The 25,553-nt window shown below is 46.4% G+C and overlaps 1 protein-coding gene across 1 annotated transcript in view; it reads right to left on the bottom strand.

Moving 5' to 3' along the window:
• TRPC7 (transient receptor potential cation channel subfamily C member 7) overlaps positions 1–1,804 on the bottom strand; it is a 1,529,313-nt gene extending 1,527,509 nt beyond the window's left edge. The window contains exon 1 of the mRNA XM_069199219.1: positions 989–1,804. The gene's annotated coding sequence lies outside the window, so the exon portion shown is untranslated. The remainder of the gene's footprint in view (positions 1–988) is intronic.
• Positions 1,805–25,553: the final 23,749 nt, after the last annotated feature.

The following is a 25,553-nucleotide window of genomic DNA, read 5'->3' as shown; positions in this document are numbered from 1 at the left end:
GAATGCAAGCAACCAGATACACGCATAGATTGTTTGCGTGCACAGACATTTCTACCTAGATAGATATGCTGCATACATTCGGACACATCCGTCTTTGCACGCCTTTGCATGTTTGCACTTAGAAGTGTGTGTTCGTGTCTGCCTCACCCTGTTCCCCTTGCTCTGCATGTCCATTCAAAGATACAATCAATAAAATATCAATAAACATATTCATAAATTACATTGCGCATGGCATGAGCCTACTCTTGCTACTGTCATTGAATTAACTAGACATGTTTTCCCCAAATAAAACGTATTTTTAAAACTATACTTGCTTTACTGACATCAAGTCATCGTTTAGTTGTAAAACAGGGCTGCCTTTGTAGACCACGAAATAGACGGCTACTCGCCCTACTTTTATTTATGTTTTATTGGTCTTCCTCTGGCCTTGGGAGACAGATCTTGCCAGCAGGTGGCACACTCCCACTGAACGACTGGCACAAATTCTACCTTATCAATGCTTTAAATGTCCCTCCACGCGTTAAGCTTCAACCGATCCTTAATGCATTTTCTTTACTCAAATTAATCGTAAATTACCAAGCTTCCGAACAAGGATCTCGTCAATGAAACTTGGCCTAATTGCACAATTTGAGAATGTCATGTTTCTTTTATTTAACATGTAATGAACCCACTTTAGTGCAATAATTGTCATAGTAAAATATGTAGATATAACGACAGAGAGAAAACTAATATGATTCAAAAAAGCTGTAATTCACAGGAACAGGTTAGGCAATGCACGATCTTGTCCATTCCCTATTGTGTTTTAGAGACAGGCTTGGAAGTCACAGACATAGCAGCACTTTTTAGCAAAAATCAGTATTAACAAATATGATTTTTTTTAAAATATATATATAGTATAAAATGCATTGAGTTTATCATAGCTTACTTGGAGGTCCTACATACAGCGAGAGTCATACAAAGTTTGGTCTATAAAATGTTAACGACTTACCAGTTGCACAAAATGGTCATGCACTTGGTCTGTTTACACTGCGCTCAGTGGCCGCAGACCCCGACCGCTTGTTCCCATCTCTGGGGTCACGCGCACCGCGGCTGAGGTCAAGCGGAGGGAGCAGACGGGCGCATGGCTGTCAGTCACTCTGTTCAGCCGCTGTTCCTGGTCCTGAAAGACAAAACCAGCCTGTCTGCCACGATTTTGGAAGCGACTGCTACAAAGGAAAGCTGTCCAGTCAGAATCCGCTCTCCCTGGAGCTTAATAGTGCATTACTCCTGGCAGACTGAGAAACATTGTCGCCTTCACTTAGCCGATGATGCTTCCGCATGTAGAATTACACACTCAACTGTGCTGAAAAAAGATAGCTATCCCCCACATGTGCTCTTCTTTTCCAACTGCCGCTTCAGTGGCGAGGTAGTCAATCCTGTGCAAAACTAAAAAGAAAAAAATGCTAGCTGTTTGTCATTCGAAAGCCAGCTTCTTGTGACATAGGACATAATTGTGCACCTTGATGGAACACAGCCGAGCCACGCTTATGCCTTCACGGCGTCTGACTTGACATGGCACTGCTGCGTGTCTGCAGCTTCACGCCTGCGTAGGGAAGACGCTGCCAGACGCTGCGATCTACGCTAAAAATTGCCTTGAAGCACAGGTCCGATTTACGTGATCCTTCGACAGCAGCGTTGCATTCCAAGTACTTCTGTATTCAGAAACAGAACACATTCCAGATCGGCGGCTACAGTTAATATTTCAGCTTCGACCCCTGCTTGCTGCTTGCACGGTCTAGTTGGAATCGCAGTCAGGCTTGTCTGTATAGTAGCTTCAAAGGGACTAGGGAAGCCTTCAAGCAAGGCAGCACCGTATGATGATGACACAGAATTAATGTACCTCTTTACAAAAAACATCACAGTTCCCCCCCCCCCTCCCACCCCCACTGAGATGATTTAATTGGTTCAGACGAGATATGCCTTTTCTCCTTGAAGTTAATCCATGTCCACTTTTTTTTTTTATAACTGAGTAGATTTTCCGTGACGAACTCACGTGCATTTCTTCTTAGTGGAAAGAGAGAGGTGCATCACGCACTTTAGTTTTCATTTTGTAATGTAGAACATTGAATGTTTGTTTTCTTATTCACGGTTCTTCACAATAATCTTGTTCAGTATATTTTTGAAAGAAATATGAAATTTACTTTTAAAGAAGCAACTACATAACTATAATAGTCAAACGTAGTGGCAAACTAAAATTCCCAGGTTCCCACAAGTAGGCTTCACTGTACCAAGTCAAACATTGATTGTGTTTTAAAAAAATATATATTATATAGTTACTGGGGCTTTCATTCCGCATGCATAGCAGTGTTCTGTTCATAGACGAATGCAGGGGCAAATATGATACCTAGATTTGAAGAACACTAACATTTTATTATTTTTTTATATTTTTTCTTGAAAAGTCTTCCAAAGTTAAGTGATACAACAATGCATTGAAGAGAGAACTTCGAAAACAGCAGATGTGATTCACCGAACAGGCAAAGAATAGACAGAGAAAGCATCCCACTTTGCCATTTAGTTTTGTTTATAACCATAAAGAGTGGTGGCCAAAGTCCAGCGCAAAATCATTTAAGTGTACAAGATGATGTAAAAGGACTGTTGAAACCCACAATAACATAGTAACACGGGGCAGGAGGCATGCGAAACGATGATTCTTTAGAAGGGTACGTACGGAGGGTAAAGCAGCTGAATGGACACAGACCAGGTGTGGATGTTTGAAGCCTAGCCCGGAGAATGAGCAAACATATCAATTTGTGCAAGTTGGGAAGCAGATAGAAACAAGCAAGGAGCGACTGAGAACAAGATCAAGGAAGCATTGAAAGAGTACTGACAGAAATTAAACATGAGAAACAAGGGGTGAGAGTGAAAAAGGAGTCACCGCAGGTTGACGTGGAAAGGAGAGAAACAAACAGTAGAAGCCAACGCAGAAGAGATGGTGGATATAGAACATTGGTGCAAATGGTACTGCAAAGTGATTACCTAGACCCTCTCACCCGCTTAGACAGGGACCATCAAATTGTAACATCTGCTCCTGGCTTTTCCTCGCATTGCAGCACCTTAAAATTTCCCTCAGTTTCCCAATAGGTCGTATGCAACGCTACCAATACTTCTTGGAGTTAAACTCCTAAAAGGTTCCACAGTACTAATTAAAGCAACAACCAGAGGAATAACTATCAGCAGTGCAGAAGATGCAGGGGCACCCGATCTCACGGGCCTTTGCTTGCTTGCATTATGACCTATGTCACCCTTGCAAAACCACTGGTGACAAGTCCCATGCTTCTGAGTGTAAATCTTACCTAATACCTTAAATATTACTTATGGTTTGTGGTGCAAGAAGAAACAACTCCACCCCTATAATCAAGTTTACCATGAATGAGGTAGTTGTGGAGCGAGTTTCAAGACGTAAGTACCTGGGCTTTCATTTTAATCAACGTGGGTCCCAAGTGGAATCTCCCAAGTGGAATTTCCTTGTCCATATCAATGACCTTTAAAAAGCTGGCAATAAAGATGCACAGCCCAGATCTTACAGGTAGATGTAAAGTGATTGATGGCAACTTTATGCCAACTTTAACTTATGATTCAGTGATATTCAATGACAAAATCAATTAATGGCTGGACAAGGCACAAATGCGATGCGATAGAAGCTTGTTCAGTCTCCCTCTCTATACCCCGTTGTCGCAAATTTGATTGGAATTTGGACTGAGGAAACAATCTATCATCATGAAAGCTTGACTTCTGGGGTACTTTGCCAAGCTCAAGGCAGCCCCCAAAGTATCCGTTATAGATTTGATTTGGTATAGCAGTCAGGAAGAGAAATTCAGATGGGAGTCTAAGATGAGAACCATGATTGAACATTTGGGAGCCAAAAGCATTTTTGAACAAAATCTGCCCCATAAACTAACTTCCAAAGTGCTGACAAAAAGTGCAAAAATATATTTGAAAGAAGAGGATCTACAAGAACTAGCGCAAAAACGCACGCCGATCTATGTGTATATTTCTACTGCGACCTGGGAAAAGCCTCATACTTACCAGCCCAATGAAATTGGCACTCAAAAAAGATCTTATGTGGCTGCAATTTGGCTTAATCCTACTGAAACCCTTCAAATTTGGATGTTCACAAGGCTCATCGAAGCATAACTGTCATCTGTGTAACTTCAAAAAATAGTCGCTTTGTGTCTTTGTCCTGCCCTCAAGAGTCTAAGGTGCTATTGGCTAAAACCTATATTCAGATGCCTGGGCACCACTCAATGCAACAAAGTGGTTACCGACTGTCTGAGTGGTGCCTATGTTCAACTTTCAGACAGATTTATGGCATTTCTCAAGGAAGCATTTTCATTATTGAATTCAAGCTCCAACTAAAAAGACACAGTGACTGACAAGAACTTGAGCCATAGCTGCTGCCTTCCCTTGCCTCATGGCTGGGTTGTTACACCCTGGCCAAGGTCAGTGAGGACTGACAGTGACTGGCAACTTCCTTGCCACATCCTGCACTTTATGATCATAACAAGAGCTTGGACTGCTCACCCATCTTGTCCAACAAAGTTGCACAGGTCGGCCATCTCTGCTACTTGTATTCAGTTTAGCAGTTGAACCTTGTTCAGATTGAGTGGGGACATGGAGGGACTGAACTTACTTTGTTCCCAGCCTTATATGCCTCGGCGATGTCCGCCAGGGCTGAATTTAAAGGCCAAATACCTCCTAACATGATTGGGCTCTTTGGTTGCTAGGCTATATTGATTAATTGTTAGTTGATTTTATCTGACTTTATCTTGTTTTGCATTGTGTACTTTTTTAAGGCATATTGTTATGGTTTTAAATAACTAAAAACAATAAATTGTTTACTAAATTACTCAATCATAAATACTTCCAAAACTTAACATTGTAAGTTAGGCAGCTGTACATTTCAAGCATATTGTACTTTGATTATCTCCTTACCAGCCATTTTCTACCTGGGAGCACTAAAGCCAGAACCTGAGATAAACCTCTCTACAGTCACACTTCACATATCATTAGGTTGTATCTGTAACATCTGTATTTAAATGTTTATTGAAAATCTAGCTAACATATTCTGCCTGCAATGGGAGACATGCTTGAAAATGGATTCAGAATTCTTCTCTTTTCTGTGTTGCATGCTGTATATGTAGACAAAAATGGTTGTTGTCAGCAACTTCTGGAGCTAGGGTAGACCCCCCAAAATCTGTGATGAATTGTTATGGTTTAGAGCAATTAAAGCGAAAAACGTTTATGTGTGTGAGATCCATTGGAGTTTCCTTCTTGTTTTCCGGCAGGTGCTTAGGCTGTCAGCTAAAAATAATATATTTTCCTTTGGGACATTTATAGAGAATAACATAGCTGAGTTTTACAGAAGATACGTTTCATTTTAATACTTCGATCGTTGCTTGTAAAATCAAACACAAACTACCAAAAACGAAAAAGGACAACATCATATATCAGAAACATCTTTAGAGTGTCCAGTCAAGTACTGAATCCAAGAAAGCAGATGACTCTGCTCCAAAAGCTTTATTACACCACGCACCAGGAGTGGCTGACATACACACCACGACGACCAGCAACTACCAAATAGTAACCACATGCAATTCCAGAAATTAGAACATACAACATTTCTAAATCTAGAATATAACCATATGATGAGAGAGGCAGGACATTTTTTTAAATGCGTTTTATTACATGTTTAAGCATGAGATGACATCAACATTTTGTGCACATACAAGCAATGCAATGCAGTTTGGCTTTTCATAAATGGGATGTCAACTTAGTTCACCGGTGAAGTTGTAGTTCACAATGATAAAACACATTATTTGCAAGCACTTATGGGATTATCAGAAACTGTTTTAACCATGGAGCCTACTTAGGATATGAGTAAGTCATGTCTAATAGCCAGGGCAGGATAGAACATCTCTTTACTAATGCTATTCGATGAGAGGACTGCATGTGCGTAGTAGGAATCAACTCAAGAAGGGAGAAGAGGAATGTGGAAGAGGTGATGGTGAATCTACTGAGTGACAGATCCTGACCCCCTTGCCCAGCATGTTAGGGAGTCGAGCCTTCTGTTGTGATTTTCCCAATCTCAGCATCGCTCTCCCACCCTACAGGGCAACAAGGTCGCCATCAGTTGTGTGTTTGCGGGTCAACTTTCATGGTATGGTGGTGTGACTCAGGGTGGGTGGGTGTCGTTTTATCCTCAACATTAATTAAATAGATGTCCTAACATTCACCACCGGTCTGTGAGTCACCCCTCATACGTAGTGATGTGAGAATGTTGGCTTCCACGCACGTCCATGTCAGTAGTGTGGCAGCCAACACTGGAGATCGGGGGAGTCGGCCCCTTCCACACCATCGCTACCTGCCTCTTAAACATGATAAATGTGAGGTCAATTAACCTATGGAGGTGTCTTTCTCCTTTCACTCTGGGGTGTAAACTCAATAGACAGGATTCAGGTGTGGATGCGAGGGGATGGTTTGTGAGTTCAGCAACAGTGGTAGAGACCATGAGCCAGACTGGTTTTAGCAGCGGGCAATCCCACACCATATGGCAGAACCCAGCATCTTTGCAATGAGGGCATTCAGGAGCCAGAGTTGGGAACATGCACATAATTCACTGAGGGAAAAGGTAAGCATAGTGTACATAATTTTACTGCGTGAATCATAAACTTGGGTTAGTAGATACACCCTTCACTTATTGGAGTGCTTGGGTCCAGGCCTTGTTTGACTAGGGCTGTGGGAGCACCCCATTCCACCTGGCACATGTCCCAACAGCATGATCCAGCAGAGTAAGGTCAAGAGATGTGTAGAGGGCAGTAATAGGGACGCGGGTCAGAAGCTCATGCAATGCAGGGGACATAGGGGGCTTCCCATCCCCAGAACCTCATGTGGACTGTACTGTGTGTTCTATGGTGTGAAATGTAAAAAACTGACCAGCCTTTATGTTGTAATTGTCCGTGACATCCTGATAAGACATGAGGACACCCCACTTATAGAGTTCCCACAGTTGGTTGGCACCCATTTCACACTACATGCCTGTGTCACATTGGTGTGCCATGCCAGCTAGCCAAGGTAAGTCCCATATCTCAATGGACAGGGAGCAGGGGAGGAGAGGCCCTTACTGTGAACAAATCTGCACCAGCAGATTCGAAGTACGGACATCTGGCATGTCTCTCGGTGGGGGCGAACAGTTGGGTCAGACAGCCACGTATAAATGCTCTTGTTACCTAGGGCCTTTTTAAGGGATATTAATTTGCGGCATGTGGGTGCCTGCAGCCAGGCCACTGGCCACTGCAACTGCACTACTTCCTAATACAACTCAAAGTTGGGCACACCAGGGCCACCTTCGAATAAAGGGCATTGCAGAGTGGTGAGTGCAACCCAACGGCATCACCTACTCCACATTAGTTTGAGGAATAGACCGTGCAGTTCATAGAACAAACTTCTGGGGAGCACTGTTGGGAGTGCTGCAAAGAAGTAAAGCATTTGAGGCAACACCAGCATCTTGGAGATGGCTACAGGGCCCAGTGGGGGCAGAGGCAACGACCCCCAGAAGGTCAGGTACTGGCAGATAGAACCCAGCCCTTTGTCTACATTCTCTTCCTTAATGTACTTTTCCGAGGGGTCAATTTGAACCCCCAGGTAATCAAAAGTGTCATAACACCACTGAAGGTGAAATGCCATCAGAGCAACCATGTGCAGTTTTGGAACCAGAGTAAAAAAACACAAATTAGGCCAGTTTTCTGAGAGGCCCGAGATTGTCCATGAAGACATCTAACAAACACATGAGGCTTGGCAATACAGCCTCAACATCTCAACCAGGGTGTCATCTACATACAGGGAGATGATGCGGTAGACACCCAGCTCCTGGATTCCCCACTGTTGAGCCCTTTGACAAAGATGGTAAGCCATTGGTTCCATGGCAAAGGCAAGAATTAGCTGGGAGAGAGGGCTCCCCTGTCTGGTGCCCATTTGTATAGCAAAGATGTCAGAGATCAGCTGTCCTGTCTTAACACGTGCCATGCCAGGAAGCCAGGGCAGAATCCCATGGCCTCAAGTTTGAGGAAGAGAAAATCTCAGCTCAGTCTGTCAGTGCCTTTTCAACATCTAGTGACACAGCCAGACGATCAAAGGTGTCCGTGGGAGTATTATATAAAAGGAGTAATAGATGGTGGATGCTGGTGTAGGTGCTGCGCCCTGCTATAAATCCTGATTGGCCAACAGCACTCTACCTAAGATCCTACAGTTGAGGTTCAGTAGAGAGAGGGTGGTGGTAAGAGTGAACATCCAGCAGGTCCCTACCAGGTCTAGGTAGGACAATGATCAGGGCCTCTTGGAGCGATTTCAGTAGGCATCTGGTCATTTTAGCCATGTTAAACATCTTTTATCAGGTGCTAAGGGGTTTGTGTGGAGAATGTGGTATAATAATAGTCAGACTGTCGATGCCTGGCATAATTTTCCAGGGTACGTGTGAGATGGCAGGCCGTAACTCCTCCAGTTGCAGAGGTTTGTCTATCACTGCCCACTGGGTTATGTTCAGCTTAGCCAGTGGTAGATCATGTAAGAACTGTTGTGTGTGACCCTGCGGGTGGGGTGCACCACTATGCCCAAGCCCGTAGTACTCTCATAATCATATCATATCATAAATATTTATAAAGCACGCTACGTGCGGGTCTCAAGGCGCTAGGGGGAAGGGGTTACTGCTGCTCGAAGAGCCAGGTCTTGAGTAGTCTCCGGAAAGCGGAGTGGTCCTGGGTGGTCCTGAGGATGGTGGGGAGGGAGTTCTATGTCTTGGCCGCCAGGTAGGAGAAGGACCTCCCACCCGCCGTGATGCGGCGGATGCGAGGGACGGCGGCGAGAGCGAGGTTGGCGGAGCGAAGAGGACGGGTGGGTGTGTAGAAGCTGAGGCGGCAGTTGAGGTATTCGGGTCCCTTGTTGTGGAGGGCTTTGTGTGCGTGGGTGAGGAGTCGGAAGGTGATCCTTTTGTTGACGGGAAGCCAGTGCAATTGTCTCAGGTGGGCGGAGATGTGGCTGTTGCGGGGTATGTTGAGGATGAGGCGGGCGGAGGCGTTTTGAATTCGTTGCAGAAGTTTCTGGAGTTTAGCGGTGGTTCCTGCGTATAGGGTGTTGCCGTAGTCCAGGCGGCTCGTGACGAGGGCATGGGTCACGGTCTTTCTGGTGTCGGCGGGGATCCAACGGAAGATCTTTCGGAGCATGCGGAGGGTGAGGAAGCAGGAGGATGATACGGCGTTGACTTGTTTGGTCATGATGAGAAGTGGGTCCAAGATGAAGCCGAGGTTGCGTGCGTGGTCTGAGGGGGTCGGTGCGGTGCCAAGGGCCGTGGGCCACCAGGAGTCGTCCCAGGCGGTCGGGGTGTTTCCGAGGATGAGGACTTCAGTTTTTTCTGAGTTCAGTTTCAGATGGCTGAGTTTCATCCAATCTGCGACGTCTTTCATTCCATCTTGCAGGTTGGTCTTGGCGCTGGTGGGGTCCTTGGTGAGGGAAAGTATCAGTTGAGTGTCGTCGGCGTAGGAGGTGATGATGATGCTGTGTTTGCGTACGATGTTGGCGAGGGGGCTCATGTAGACATTGAAGAGTGTCGGGCTGAGCGAGGAGCCTTGTGGGACGTCGCAGAGGATCTCAGTGGGGTCTGAGCGAAAAGGTGGGAGGTAGACTCTTTGGGAGTGGTTGGAGAGGAAGGAGGTGATCCAGTCCAGGGCCTGTCCTTGAATCCCAGTGGAGCAGAGGCGGGTTATTAGGGTGCGGTGACAGACGGTGTCGAAGGAAGCCGAGAGGTCGAGGAGGATGAGGGCGACTGTTTCTCCGTTGTCCATCAGGGTTCTGAAGTCGTCTGTGACTGAGATGAGGGTGGTTTCTGTACTGTGGTTGGCTCGGAATCCGGACTGAGAAGGGTCGAGTAGGCTGTTGTCTTCAAGGAAGTTGGTAAGTTGCTTGTTGACGGTCTTCTCTATGACTTTGGCAGGGAATGGGAGGAGCGAGATGGGGCGGAAGTTCTTCAGGTCGCTTGGGTCCGCCATAGGTTTTTTCAGTAGGGCGTTGACTTCAGCGTGTTTCCAGCTCTCGGGGAAGGTAGCAGACGAAAACGAGCTGTTGATGATGGCCTGGAGCTGCGGGGCAATGATGTCGTCCGCTTTGTTGAAGATGAAGTGTGGGCACGGGTCCGAGGGGGCACCGGAGTGGATGGGGTTCATGGTGGCTTTGGTCTCTTCCGTGTTGATGTGAGTCCAGGCGTTGAGGGTGATGGCTGGGGTTGTAGGTTCTGTGGTGGTTGGCTGGGTCTGGTGTCCGAAGCTGTCGTGTAGGTCGGTGATCTTACGATGGAAGAAGGTGGCGAGGGAGTTGCAGAGGTCTTGTGAGGGCGTGATGGCGTTGGCGTTGGCGTTAGGGTTGGAGAGCTCTTTGACGATGTTGAAGAGTTCTCTGCTGTTATGGCTGTTTTTGTCCAGTCTGTCTGTGAAGAAATTTCTTTTGGCGGCGCGGATCAGTTGGTGGTGTTCGTGGGTAGCGTACTCTCAGCAATGACTTAGGTCACACCAGAGAGTTCCGCTCGCACATGCAAAGTGACCAACACTGCACCTCCCTGGATTGAAGCAGCATGTATTGTGCGCAATGATTTGGACCACACCAGACAAATCCAAACACATGAGGAAAGTTACCAATGCAGTACCTCCCTGGAATGAGGCACAACTATCATGAGGTTATTTTAGCATTTACACAGGCACATTATTTAGCCCTGGGACTGAGGCCTGTGCCCGTTCCCCTAGTTACATTTCAATTTCATTCCTTTTATTATTTTAGCAAAATGTATTTTTAATAGAGATGTTTTTCATTCTTTTATCAATTACAATTCGACACAGAATTTGTTATTCATTTCTTTGCATGCTATTTTCATCCCATGCTCAACCCAAGGCCATACATGGTATTTACTGGGTATTGCTGGTCCAAAGAGTACATTGTCTACCCTACACAGAAAAATATGTGCTGTCACATCAGGGCAATTCTGAGAAAAGCAGATATGTTATTATAAAACATCACACTGCCCACACCATTTTAAAGGGGACTTTCAAACCAGCTTGCCATCTCATGCTGCATGCTGTTACAGTTTCTGCTGAAACCGTTTGGTTCCTTTTTGTTTACAAGGGAGGACTTCCAGCAGACTAACAGACCATTTCTTCACCTCTGAACGCAGGTATGGGGGTTAGCTTCCATCTCAGGACCAGAAGGGCAGATTAGGACTTCCACTGCTACTTGCTCTCATGTGGAAACTTAGTAGTGTAGATAGGGATGTTAGACACTCTACTGTGACAACATGGTGGGGCTCTTCCTGTGTTTTACTTTCCTGGACTCTGCTGTAAGAACACTGTGTTTCTTTATCCTCATAATCACAATTCATGCCCCTTTTACAAAGAACACAGTTGCTTCATTAAAAACCTATTGAACCAAGAACCTGCTTCTGTTTTTGCATGAAAGGAGTGCGATCTGTTCCATGTGACTTCCTTGAGGAGTCTAAGTGTCATGGAATGTGCTGCCACATGGTATTGGTGAGGTGCTGTTAGTTAGCCAGAAGGGTTAGGTCAACAACTGCTGCATGGTGGAGGATCAGACTCAGTCCTCCATACTCAGTGGTGCTGCCACCCAAAATCCAGCAGTTTTGTTTCCAATATGGGAGTCTACAACACAATGGCTGGTGTACAATTACTTGAGCTGCACCAGACAAATCCAAACACACACAGAAAGATACCAATGCTGTACCTCCTTAGAATGAGGGAGAACATCTGCTGCGCAATGACTTGAGTTGCACCAGACAATTCCAGCCTACACAAAAAGGTATTAATGTTGTACCTCCCTGGAATGAACCACAACATCTGGTGCACATTGATTTAAGTCACACCATACAATTCCAGTCCACACACAGAGATATCAGTTCAGTTGTGTCCCACGAGGTCAAAGGAAGCACTGCTCCGGGAATGCCCCGACTTCCGTGAGTCATAACCAGTGAATTGGACACCACACACAATGAGCATGCAATCGGGTGTCACACAAGAGAATAGTGGCATGCTTAACAAAGATGGCCCATGCAGAGTCATGCAACAGGTGAATGAGCTTACTATAAACAAGACACTTGTGTGTGTCCTGGACACACAATGAAGAGCCACACTCCTTGAATGCGGACAGGATTTTGAAGGCTCTACACCAGGCAAATCTGGTCTCCAGGTGCAGTACTTCATTGCTGCTACCAAGTGACATTCAGCAGACAATGTAGGCACTTAAGAGGGCACCACAAACAAGATGTCTATGATAAAAGGTGTAGATTCCTCTCTTGAGGTCTCTGTTGTCCCTGAGACCTCCACAGAGAACAAAGGGCAAACCATCAAGCCCTTGGAGGGTAAACTTCAGAGTGCCACACAGTAGCAAACAGTTTGCACAGATCGGCCATGATGCAAGAAGGGTACACAGTGCCTTCCTAGGAAAATAATTATTCCATGTGCACAATAGGTTTTTCTGGGGATGTGCACTACGTTCCTACAAGTGTATCTCTACTTGCTGCAGTGGGTCCCAAGTAGTTATACTGTAGTGTGCCTTTTGAAGTTGGAAAGTTTCAGAGGGTTCCCCTTTGAATCACAGAAGTATCCCCTAAATTATAGTCCTGGCTGCCCTGGGCGTGTTGAATGCAGATCTTAATCTTTAGTGCGGCCATGATCTGGGTCCGAGAGGCCAAGGCCCATATTTATACTTTTTGACGCAAAACTGCACCGGCGCAGTTTTGCGTAAAAAATATTACCGCCGGCTAACGTAATTTTGGTGCGCCGTGTGGGCGTGATATTTATACTTTGACGCACGGCGGCGCAAACAACAGGTGGGAGTCATTATATTTGACGCACACCGCGGCATCAAGTCGTAAAGGAAAATGACGTTAACGTGGCGGAAATGACTGTGGGTCGATTTACGACACCGCAAACCGGATATGCGCCTTTTTTTTTACGCAATAGCGTCAAAAAACACAGCGCACACAGCCATTTCACCAGAGGAGAGCCAAAATGGATCCCAGATGCCACTACAGACCCCAGGAAGATGACAGCAGACCAGGAACCAGCCAGGAGGACCCACACAAGAACCAGGACACTTTTAAGAAGAAAAGAAAGTGTCGCTTCAGTGCAGAGGAGCAGGAACTCCTGGTTAAAGAGGTGACGGAACACCAGCACCAACTGTTTATCACATCAAAGTTGCCAATCAGTAGGAGAGAGGCTATATGGCAACAAATTGTCGACAAGATTAACAGTGTGGCTGAAGTACGCAGAACAGTCATCGAGTGCAAGAAACGCTGGAATGACAGCAAACGCAGGACCAAGGAAAAGATGGCCAGGAACAGGAAGGCAGCACTGCAGACTGGAGGGGGGTGTCCAGCACACCAGGAGGCCCTGGACCACATGGAGGAGATGGTCGCAGCCGTCATCCTTGAAGAGATCGTCACAGGGATTCAAGGACAGGACAGCGCAGACTACCAGGACACAACGCACATGCAGGGTAAGTCGCATGGGGCATTGAAATGCACTAATGTCAACTGCAACCGGGGGGGAAATACCTACTACACATTGCATGTAAGTCATCATATACATGCAGTGGCATGGGTAAAGGGGCATGGCAGGGGGGCATGGCCCGTTCTGAGAAGACCTGGGGCACACCATTACACAACACCAACAACAGTCCCATGGGGGCATGCTGTCATGCCAACGATGGAGCAAAGGGAAAGCCACGACAGGAGGGAACGCCACTACGTCAAACTGACATCCTGGCACTCGTCAGCCAACATACCTCCTACATTAACTAGGGCCCTAATAGGAATCCTCTAGCCAAACCGACAACTGCAATGTAACTGCGACAACAGTTGCCACTACCACCTCTGATCTGTGTGCAGCTCAAGTAGCCAATGGCAGTAACCTCCCCATGGAAAATACATACCTAAATTAGGGGGTGAGGATGACATCTGCAACAATCTCCTGAAACAAGACAAAGGCCCCAGTACACTCAAATGTCAATGCCCATAGTTGTCACAAACATCAGCCAAAGTAAACAACAATAGGAGCGACACAGCACTAAGGACATACCCATGCTGCATATGTCAGGGTCCATCCTGTGCCTGGGTAACAAGGCAACATCCCAAATGTCATACTGCTCAGACAACAGCATTGAGGAGGGGACACATGTAACTAGTCACTGAAATACACCTGCACAGTCAGAGGACGAAATAGGACACTGATACGACTATCAGGGCAATCCAATGTAACAAACGTTACCTAACATCAGCAGGACCCATTAACAATGTCAACATCCATATCAGATCATAACATTGCCATGGATAGGACATGCAACATGTCAATTAAATTTAAGTCAATGTGAACAATCAGGGATTGGTTCAGGTCCTGATAGTTAAGTGTGCTGCCAGGGCCATCAGAACACCCACAGCCAGTGAAAGTTCTCACCATGAGAATGGATATACACGGAGGGTCGAGTAGGAAAAGAAGGTGGCAATTCTCTATTCAGCATAAAGCAACACCTAGAGGCGATGAGGCTGACAAGTCTGATAACTCAATAACATACATGTCACTCACAGGTGGGCCATAGGCCTGAAACAATGCCCATCTGAAGGACTGCAGATATTAATACAAAACAAGATCACAAAGTGAATTCATCAAAAGGCAGGCACGTCACATCAAAATTGTCACAACACAGACACACTAATTGTACCCAGTTTCATTGCAGAGGAAGATGGATCTCCTGCCGATATGCCTGTCCCAGATTTCCCTGATGACATGGATGACGAGCCGATAAACATTCCCCAGAAGACTATCCAAAAGGTCCTTGAAACCCTCCAGACCCCACCTTCAGTCACCAGGAGGAGCACAGAACAAGCAGCCATCACAGAGGATCCACCCACCACCCCAATTGTAAGACCTGCCAGCTCCAATACAGCTGAGGACTCAGACGACACAGGCACCAGCTTTGAGAGAACTGTAGTTGGAGTACAGCAGGAGCTGGCCAAGGAGGTGCAGGTGGGGATGCAAAATATGGCAGCCAGCCATGAGGGGGTGCGTTCGTGCATGATGTCATCTGCAGATCAGGCAGCAGCTATGCAAGCCCTAACATCTATCTTGCAGGAACTGCAGAAAATCCAGAAGGAAATCAGCACAGCTGTAATACAGTTGACCCAACACCTGCAACAGCAATCCTGTCAACGCGTGCACGAATGCAAAATTGAACCCCTCAGGGCCGACCTGGCTGCCTACCATCGTGAAGTGGCTGCTATTCTCAAGAACCAGCAGGCCCTCCTTGCAGCAGTACTGCCCTTAAGACCTTCACAGGGAGCAGCGACCGGGATGTCTGACTCCACGTCTTCCAACACTGAGGTGTGTGTTGCCCCTTCACAACCAACAACAACAAGGACAAAGCAGGCAACACACACATCAGAAGAAGAAGACATGGAACAGATCACATTCACAAGGAAAATGACCCGGAAGCACTAGTCCCTGCCACATGGCCAACTATTACCAAAGTCCTGCGTTTTGAAACATGACAGTCTTACAACAACTGTACTCAAGCACTGTTCTGCTAACCACTGTATAACTTGTCACCCAGCCCAGTGATTGTCTCTCTCCTACTCATTGGCTAAGTCTGTCCCTCTGCACTGTCTGAAACAGCAACCCCAGCTTGACAAAAGCATTTTGGTAAACCCTTGTGTTGGATCACAATGGAAGATATCACTGTAATGGACTCACAATCATGGACAATGTACATATAGCACTACAGCACTTTTCAATAAATAGCACTTACACAACAAATCTGTCTCTGGGTAATGTGACATATCAACTGCACAGTAGATAACTGGAACGTGCCTACTGTCTGCTATAGGCCTTCAAAGGACATATGTACATGATATATGTCATTAAGAGTTTGTGTGTATGTGACCATTGTATGTTAGGCATCACATAAGCTCTGGGATGTTCTGTGTCCTACTCAGTATCTCAGCAATGCTCCATGAGGCAACACTCTTATTCTGATAAGTAGAGATGAAGGTGTGTAAAAAGGAATAGCCAGACCATGCTATGGTGATTATAATAGGTGTTTATTTAAATTAGTTAACTAAAGTGGTGAAGGTTTCTTCTGATACAAATGTTGTGCAATATTGCACATGTGAGGATGATCCTACAGACCATCTCGAGGGAATATAGGAGGCTACCACCAGTGATGTCGAGGCAGCGGAACCTTGACTTGAGGATGCCGAAGGTCCGCTCGACAATGCTGCGTGTCCTCCTATGGGCCTCGTTGTATGCACGCTCTGCAGCAGTACTTGGGTTGCCAAATGGTGTCATAATCCATGGCTGGATGCCATACCCCTGATCAGCTGCAAGAGAAAATGAATGGGATCATGTTGATGTAGCTGGCACTATTGAAAAGACCTTTAATGGCAGTAGTTGTCTTGTTTTGTCTGTGACTCTTTTGTGTACTAATGTGACATCCTATGCTTGTAGGCTATACCATTTGCATTGTGTTGTTTCCTTGGCTGAACAAGTGTTTGTCTGCTAACCGTTTGTCAGCAGTATGTTTTGGGATTTTCAGTACAGTGTGCCCTCCCTAACATTGTGACTTGTGATACAGGTGTCCGTGTGTCTTCACTGGGGGTGAGATGATAGTTCCATGCACAGTTAAAATTGAAAGTGTTGTTAACACGTTCATATAAAAGTACCCTGGACATCCCATACCTTTAGACTTAGGCAATGTATTAATGTAAAGGTCCTTGGGACACTTACAATTTGCAAGAGTGACATTTAGGCAACCACACTCATTGACGTCTTCACATTAGGCTGTACAGTAAATTCCGATGTGTGACAGGTTCAATGGTGACTTAAGAAACATGTCTAGCGATGTCACGACCTCAGTGTGTTCCTGTCGACATGTTGCTGTTGTGGTGTATGTGTTGTGTGTCCTAGAGGGTTGCTGTGCAGTGTGTAAATAAGTAGGTTTTTGTACTTACCAACAAGTAGTCCATTGCCATACCGTCCATCCTGGAAGTGTTCATTGATGGAGCAGTGACGGAAGATGTATGAGTCGTGTACACTCCCAGGATATTTAGCCACGATGTTGGTGATCAATCCTTGGTGATCGACTGTGGCCTGCACGTTGATGGAATGTGTGTGCTTCCTGTTGCGGTAGCGGTGTTCAGTTGCAGCAGGTGGCACAAGGAGTACATGTGTGCAGTCGATTGCACCAAGGACGTGTGGGAAGCCACTGATTGCGTAGAACCCCTGTTTAGTTTCCTGCTGCTTCTGCAGTGTGTTAGGGAAGCAGATGTGGCGGGGTGTCAGTCGAATGATGGTGTCCAGTACTTTGGGCAAAAAGGCGGAGAATGATGGTTGTGATATTCCGCCAACCAGGGAACCAGTTGTTTGAAAAGAGCCACTTGCCAGCATGTGAAGTACGGCAAGCAGCTTTGTTTCTGTTGGGATGGTGCGGGGTGTCACCAAGGTGGGGGCCAACTGCTTTGTTTCGCAGCAGCTGCTGAATGGCCTGCCAGTTCAACCTGTACCTCTGTATGATGTTGTGTTCCCTGAGGCCATGAAGGGTTGTTCTTGGGTGGAAAATCCTCTCCTGCCTTCTGCGCTGCCTTTGGGGTCCCCGCTGGTGTTGTTGTAGCTGCTGTTGTTGCTGCTGGGCTCTGCGTCTGCGTGCATGCTGGATTAGAATCACCTCCATGGGTCCCTGTTGCTGCTCTGCTGCTCTGCTGTTTGTTCTGTGTGTTCTGATTAAATACAGGTGTGTTTGCCCCATTTTAACACCTGCCCTGACCCAGGCGTTATTTTTTGCCGCAAATCGGGCTGTGCGTCATTTTCTGGCTGCGCCTCCCGGCTGTGTGTCATTTTTGCCTAAATGCCTAAATACGATGCACTGCCCTTTAAGCCATTTTTTGGACGGGAACGCCTACCTTGCATATAACTAACCCAAGGCGGGTTGCTGCATCCAAAAAATGACGCACACGGCGGAATTTTGTCATCCGCGGGCTCGGGCATCAAAGTTTAAATATGGGGCAACGTTTGCGCTGATTGTGTATCAAAAATGTTGACGCACAATCGGCGCAGACGGAGTATAAATATGCCCCCAAGTGTCAGAACCTCTACCTCATATCTATCCAGCTATGTCCATAAATGGCAGAGATCTTCATTCCAGTTGTGTGCCCAAGTTTTATTGCTGTTGCTGGAGAATGCACAGATGTTCTACTCCATCCCCCATGGACGTGAGTTAAATTAAAAGGCACACAAAAGATTTTAGGGCAGAGAAATGTCCTTTTTCTAGAAGTGGCATTTCTCCATGATTATTGATAAAACCACCTTTATCATAGAAAGGGGTTTGTAAAGACAAATCCAATGATAGTACAAAAATGAGGCTGCTCTTTTGCAGTCTACTGTTGCAGCTAGTAGTAATTGTAACACTTCTGCCATGCTAACCTATGGCGTAGCAGCTCTCCTATGCAGTTAAAACACACATTTGCATTCTGCACTCTCTGGGCATATGTGCCCTTGCGCTCATACAACCCTGCCTTGGCAGGCTGGACACATAGGTGCAAGTGCCCACACAGGCCTGCTAAGTCAGGCGGGATACATGTTAAAGAACCATAGGTGCCAGTGCACATACATAGGCCAGCGTGACTTCCCAACATATGTGGGAAGGCACGCATGCACTTTCACACAACACTAACAGAAGAAAAGTGTCCATATCCCTAAGGCCACCAAGGGAGAGTCAGAAAAACCTACTAGAAAAAGCAAATAATTTGGGAAAACATCATCTCAGCATGTCAGGTCTAACACTAGGTATGATAGTTTTCAGTGATCCACTCTAAGTAAGTTCAAATCTAAAGATATGTAACTATTTTCACTTTAAGCAATGTCTAAAATTGCATGGAAAATCCTCTTGAACTGCGCTGAATACTGTCAAGGGTGGGTTCCAAATGTTGCACTTGGGTGGGTCAATGGAGGTCAAGGGCAGCATCAGGGTACAAGCCTCTGATGTTATAAGTCCTGGTTTCTGGTTTACCCGGTCATGGGGTCGCAGTGGTGAGACACAACAGGGGGAGTCTGCAGGGCATGCAGTCAATCTGATTATCCACACATGCCAGGTGAGCAGCAGGAAGAGAAAGGCTCAGACTTCTATTTCTGGGGGATCCCGGTAGGGGTTCCGGGCCCCACATGTGCAATCTGGCCGGGCCGGCTGGTGGACATGATGATTCCAGGTGGATATCTCACTGTCGGCGTACCCGGTCCTGGTCACAGAGGAGACACATCCTCTGATCAGCAGTCTGGTCACAGAGTTCCTCATTTGAAGCAATCCCCACCAGTCAGAGATCTGCTGGTGTAGGAGCTTAGGGTATGACCAAGAGGCACCTGACATATGAGTAATAAGAGGTGGTGAGGCCTTTAAAAGTTTTCAGCCCCTGCAATGCCTTTTGTAGGGGGCTCAGCAGCAGGAGTAGGTAACAAAAGGGCATTACAGCACACAGTAGCAGGAACACCTCACGTACTGGGGAGGTTACTGGTCCACAGGTTTCAAGTTCCTCAGGGATAAAAAGTGGGTGTCTCCTCCCAGATGTGGAGCCCGCCAGTGGAGTCCACAAGGTAAGCCTCAGCAGTACAGCTTGCTGGTGGGGGCAATTTCAAGTCCCCCACCAAGCAGCTAGGCACCGACGTCACATGGATGAACAAATGCTGATATTGGTAGGCTGAAAAAAGGGCTTACCCAGGCATTGATGGCAAAATTGGGTCCAGTGTCGATAAAGGGCTCCCTTGATGGGGTGACTTCCCTCAGGTAGGTACTTGGAATCAGGGTGCCTGAAGTTACACAGTCATAAATGGGCATATTATGGGGAGGGAGTGCTGTTAGAATGCTGTGCTCCCCCAATGAATACCTGTGCTCTAGGCAGAGACTGGCAATGAGGCAGCAGATGTTGTCGGCTGCAGAGGGTCCTCCAGGCCTCAGGCCTGGAAAATAGAATAGTGCACTTCACGGTAGGGCCACTCCTTGCCTTCTGGGGACTCTGGACAGTGCGGCATGGCTGCTCAAGTAACTCAGGAAAGCCACAGGGTCGTCATTGCAGCTCTTTTATTGTGCCTCCGCTCTGGGGTCATCAGCCTTATCTCCGATGGCCCAAGCCCACATCAGCAGGTAGGGAAGTCAGTTTGGGTGGAAGGGCTGCATCGTGGGATGTGGACATCAGAAATGCAGCAGTCAGCAGCTGTAGGAATCGGGAACTGCCTGCCTGGTCCTGCTGCAGTTGCGTCTCTCAAGAAGTCGCTTGGGTAGGGCCTCCATGCTGTTTTGATGCTCACCAGGGATGGAGTGCCCCATAGGTCCCATATGGTCCTGTTGCTCATGGGATTCTGGCTGTGTTTCCAATGCTCCCACCCTGCAGTGAATAATGGTTAGGACAGCACAGGCAAAGAGGAAATGCTGGCAGGTCGGATGCCTCCAATATAGCAGGATTAAAATGGGGCCTGGCATATAGCTCATTCAAGGAGCGCCCGATGTGTCTGCCATCTTGGCCATGCCATTCCCAAGATAGGCAGGACATGACACATTTTCCTCCTTTATCCAAAAGAAACATAAAGTATAAAAAAACTACAAAAATAAGTGGAAAAAATTTAAATAAAATGCAAAGATAGATGACATACAACAATTTAAATGAAAAAGTATTGAAAACAATGTGCAATTTTGGAAAGCTGCCAGTACAAGACATAGTTCTTGAAATTTGTAGGCAACACTGACTTATGCACTTTCCTATGGCATCTATTCCCTTGATTTAAACCTGACATTTCTTGCAGGGTCTCTAAATTGTGTGTTAGGTCCTAGGAAAAATCATTCCTGGAGCTTAAAGACTAATTCTCAACATTTGTAAAAGTTATTTCCACAGCTTTCACCACACCTTCTCAGTTCCATCATATTCCACTCAATAATTTCATAGCATTTATTTCTTTTTGCTTCACAATTCTTTATTTGGGTTTTGCACATAGAGAAAACATAATGGACAGCATGGTAAAGGGCATTATACAATGCTGTGTTAGCTCAAGAAATCCGGGTTACATGTGGGCATTGTAGGAGCACAGTGGAGACATCACCAAATATGTACGCAGCGGCCCAGGGCGAACAGAGGGGATTGAGCCAACTCGCGTGAAGGGAAGAAGGAGTGGAGAGGGGCTGGGAAAGGGGAACTGTTCTTCTGCTATCTTCAGCTCCAGCATGCACTTTGCCTTCCATTTAGTCCTAAAATGAAATTCCCTAATACTCACCTTTGGAAGTAAAGATCCTACTTACTAACATCAAATACCACAAATTGTCAGCCATATACCAAGTGCTACTTCACAACATGACAGACTAAATGAAGGGGGTGCGAGAGGTGTGGGAGGATGATCTAGAGAGATAGAAGAGGAGGACTGACTTGAGGCAGCTGCCACACTCAGGAAGGCGGTAATAGGCTCCCAGCTCTGCTTAATCCAACTTAAGCTGTTACACCTCAATTACCTTATTGGGGCCAGGCTGTTTAGAATGGGATTGCTCACCACAGGAAGTTGCTTACAGTGCAATGATCCAGGCAGAGATTTACTCAACATATTTTGACACTGCCTTATCCTTTTGTGCATCTGGAGAGGGTTGAATGGACAATTAGAGCATATTGGGCTGGAGAATACACAGGAATCCAAAACTCATTCTTTTACATATTACAGAGGATATCGAGGGAAGCAAATATTGAAGGAGGCTGCTCTGGTTGGACCCGATTGTTGGAAAGTGAGATATAGCACAAGCCTGGAGGGATGTATGGGCTTCTTCTGTCACCTGCTGGGCCACTGGTGTGAATCATTGTATGACGTTGGAATGCCCAATCTATATGGTGAGGGAGTGTCCCGAGAAACACCACAAGATTTGGAAAGAATGGGCTTGGCCATAAGAGGATAGTGCTGCAGCCCTGTCCGACCACAGCGTGGTCAGTGAATGGGGAGGCATGTATGTGCGATATAGATTGAACTCTCCATGAAACAAATGGGGAGACTAGGGATTGACTATCTGTGTTGAAATCTACAACTTGCTTACATATTCAATGGCATAGTGTTTACATGCTTTATCAAAGTTGCAGCGCCTGTCCTAGCCAGGTACCCGCCTAATGAGTAGGCCATACACAGAGCTGTAACTTTCACTTCTTTATTTCTCTGCATGTGCCTGTGAACTCCCACATTCTAAAGTGAACTCTCCTGCATTCTATTCTAACAATTACATCACACACTGCTACAGTGTCATTGAGGAGCCATGAAGACACTACAACAGTATACTGTTGTCTACTTGTTTCATCCTCTATGTGCTCTATACCAATAATAGGAACCGTTTGGTTAAAATCAATACAAATATTTTTCCCTCAAAAAAGAGAGAACATTTCAGCCATGCTTTCATGGCCCCATGGTCCAATGCCACCAGCAGTCCCACCCAGCCCTCTGGCTCATACTCCAGCTGTAGGTGGGTCTGCCTCTTGATGCAATGACTTTCCTCCAGGGTCAGGGAATGGAGGTGATGCATCCTCAGATGATAGAAGTGGCATCACCTCTTCGGGGTGGCCCCAAGTCCTGAGGTAGGAGACCATGGGAAGCTGGCTGGAGGGCTGAGGGTGTTATGCCTAAGGGACGGGCAAGGCAATGGCGCAACTGGTTGTAGTGCCAGAACTGGTCAGGCGTGTTATACCTGGCAGCCTTAGGCTGGTCTTCCCCCCAATGTTTTGCCTTTCATCCCCTGTTGTTGCTGTATCATTTTGTTGGCCTTAGGTCTGCTAACCAGTGCTAAAGTGTATGTGCTTCTTCCCTAACATGATAATGTTGATGTATCCACAATTGGCATATTTAACTCACTTGTGAGTCCTTGGTAAAGTAGTTTACCATATACCCAGGGCCTGCAGATTAAATGCTACTAGTGAGCCTGCAGCACTAATTGTGCCACCCACTCAAGTAGCCCTGTAAACATGTCTCAGGCATGCCATTGCAGAGCCTATGTGTGCAGTTTCACTGCTACTTTGACTTGGCATTCAAAGCCTCTTGCCAAGCCTTAAGCTCTCCTTTTATTACATATAAGTGACCCCTATGGTAGGCCCTGGTTAGCCCATAGGGCATGGTGCTCTGTAAGTAAAAGGCATGACATGTACTTTTAAGTTTTACTTTGTCCTGGTAATGAAACACTCCCAACGTTGTTTTTTATTATTGTAAGGCCTACTACTCTCATAGGCCAGCACTGGGAATTCCTTAATATACTTTTAAGCTGTACTTCCTAGTCATAAAGCAGTATCTGTATAATGTTTCATATCATTAGATTGGTAATGATAAATCCTCTTTATTGGTAAAGTCGGTTTTAACATTACTATTTTAGAAATGGCACTTTTAGAAAGTACCCCTTTCACTGCTCTTGTTGCTCTGTGTGCTTTGCAGCCTGTCTCGATTAAACATCCAGGCTAGATGACAGCTACACTTTGTGCATTCACCCAGACAGCCACAAGCATAGGAAGGGTGGGTGTGACAAAGGATTTATCTACATTCATCTGCATTGTGATGGGTCTTCCTGGGCTGGAACAGTGGAGGGGAGCTCACACTTACACTTCAATAGAGAACTACCTGTCCCCACACAAAGGGCTGATTACCCCCCTACTGATAGTGTGGATCCAGGGCTGGGATGAAAGTGGGACCTGTGCACTTGAAGGAGCTGCTTAAAAGTCACCCCGACTTAAAAGGCACTTTTGGGTAAAAATATTGGAGCTCTGACCCCCATGAAATCAGATCACTACTGGACTTGGGAAGAACTCTGCTGGAGTAAAGACTGCTGTGATGTAAAGGTTGCCACTCTGTCTTGGCTAACTGTTCGAAGAAACTGCTTTTCTGCATTGCTGAGCTGCCCTGCTGCCTGCTGATCTCTGCCCTGTTGAGGATAAGGTCTGGACCTGTAGTGTGGTTAGTTTTACGTATCCTTTGCGCGTTAGCTTCAGGCTTTAGGCCTTTGTGCACTTTGCCCTGGATGTATTTTATTCATTTGCTTGCAGCTTAGAGCCTCTGTGCACTTTGCTCTAGATGCTTTTTATTAGGCTTCGTACTGTTATTTTTCAAATAGCCAGTTCTACGGTCTTGTTTTATATTCATATCACAATGTTTAGCCTACTTCAGCACTGGAGTTCTCCATAACACATTCCTGTTCACTCTGTGCTTCAGTCAAGGATACAGTCTGGTACATTGCCGATAGACGTGGTAGGAATTTAGGCCCGTATTTATACTTTTTGATGCTAAACTGCGCTAACGCAGTTTAGCGTCAAAATTTTTTGCGCCGGCTAACGCCATTCTGAAGCGCCATGCGGGCGCCGTATTTATTGAATGGCGTTAGCCGGCGCAAGCAGACCGGCGCTGCCTGGTGTGCGTGGAAAAAAACCACGTACAACAGGCAGCGCCGGCGTAGGGAAAAATGGCGTTAGGGCTTCTTAAAAATGGTGCAAGTCAGGTTGACGCTAATAAATCGCCTCCACCCGATTTGCGCCATTTTTAACGACGCCCAGACGCCATTTACATGACTCCTGTCTTAGTAAAGACAGGAGTCATGCCCCCTTGCCCAATGGCCAAGCCCAGGGGACTTATGTCCCCTGGGCATGGTCATTGGGCATTGTGGCATGTAGGGGGGCACAAATCAGGCCCCCCTATGCCAAAAAAAATTATACAAAAAAAAAAAATTATACTTACCTGAACTTACCTGAATGTCCCTGGGATGGGTCCCTCCATCCTTGGGTGTCCTCCTGGGGTGGGCAAGGGTGGCAGGGGGGGTCCCTGGGGGCATGGGAGGGCAGCTGTGGGCTCATTTTGAGCCCACAGGTCCCTTAACGCCTGCCCTGACCCAGGCGTTAAAAAGCGGCGCAAATGCGTTTTTTTTTTACCCGGCCACTCCCGGGCGTAATTTTTGCCCGGGAGTATAAATACGACGCATTTGCGGCGCAGTCATTTTTTTGGATGGGAACGCCTACCTTGCATCTCATTAACGCAAGGAAGGCGTTCACGCAAAAAAATGACGCTCTTTCCTCCTACTTTGGCACTAGACGCGTCTAACGCCAAAGTATAAATATGGCGTTAGTTTTGCGCCGAATTTGCGTCGAAAAAAACAACGCTAATTCGGCGCAAACGGAGTATAAATATGGCCCTTAGTCTTTGGCATTCCTGCGTAGGGACATTTTGTGATCACGCTGACATGTTAGTTATAAAATCACTTCCTTGTCCCAATACACGCAAGAGGGAGATTCCGACCAGGGAACCACAACTAGACGCTGACTGCCTCGTTGCAGATGCTGAACCAAGATCACAGGCCTTTGCTCAGGTATGAGGGCTGATGTCTCCCCAGTGATTCAGAAAGGCAAGTTAGAAGCTTAACATGCTGTGCTCGAAATAGAACAA

Source organism: Pleurodeles waltl, chromosome 7 (assembly GCF_031143425.1).
Source record: "Pleurodeles waltl isolate 20211129_DDA chromosome 7, aPleWal1.hap1.20221129, whole genome shotgun sequence".
In the NCBI taxonomy this organism is placed as follows: domain Eukaryota; kingdom Metazoa; phylum Chordata; class Amphibia; order Caudata; family Salamandridae; genus Pleurodeles; species Pleurodeles waltl.
This window is presented reverse-complemented; position numbering and strand designations above follow the sequence as displayed.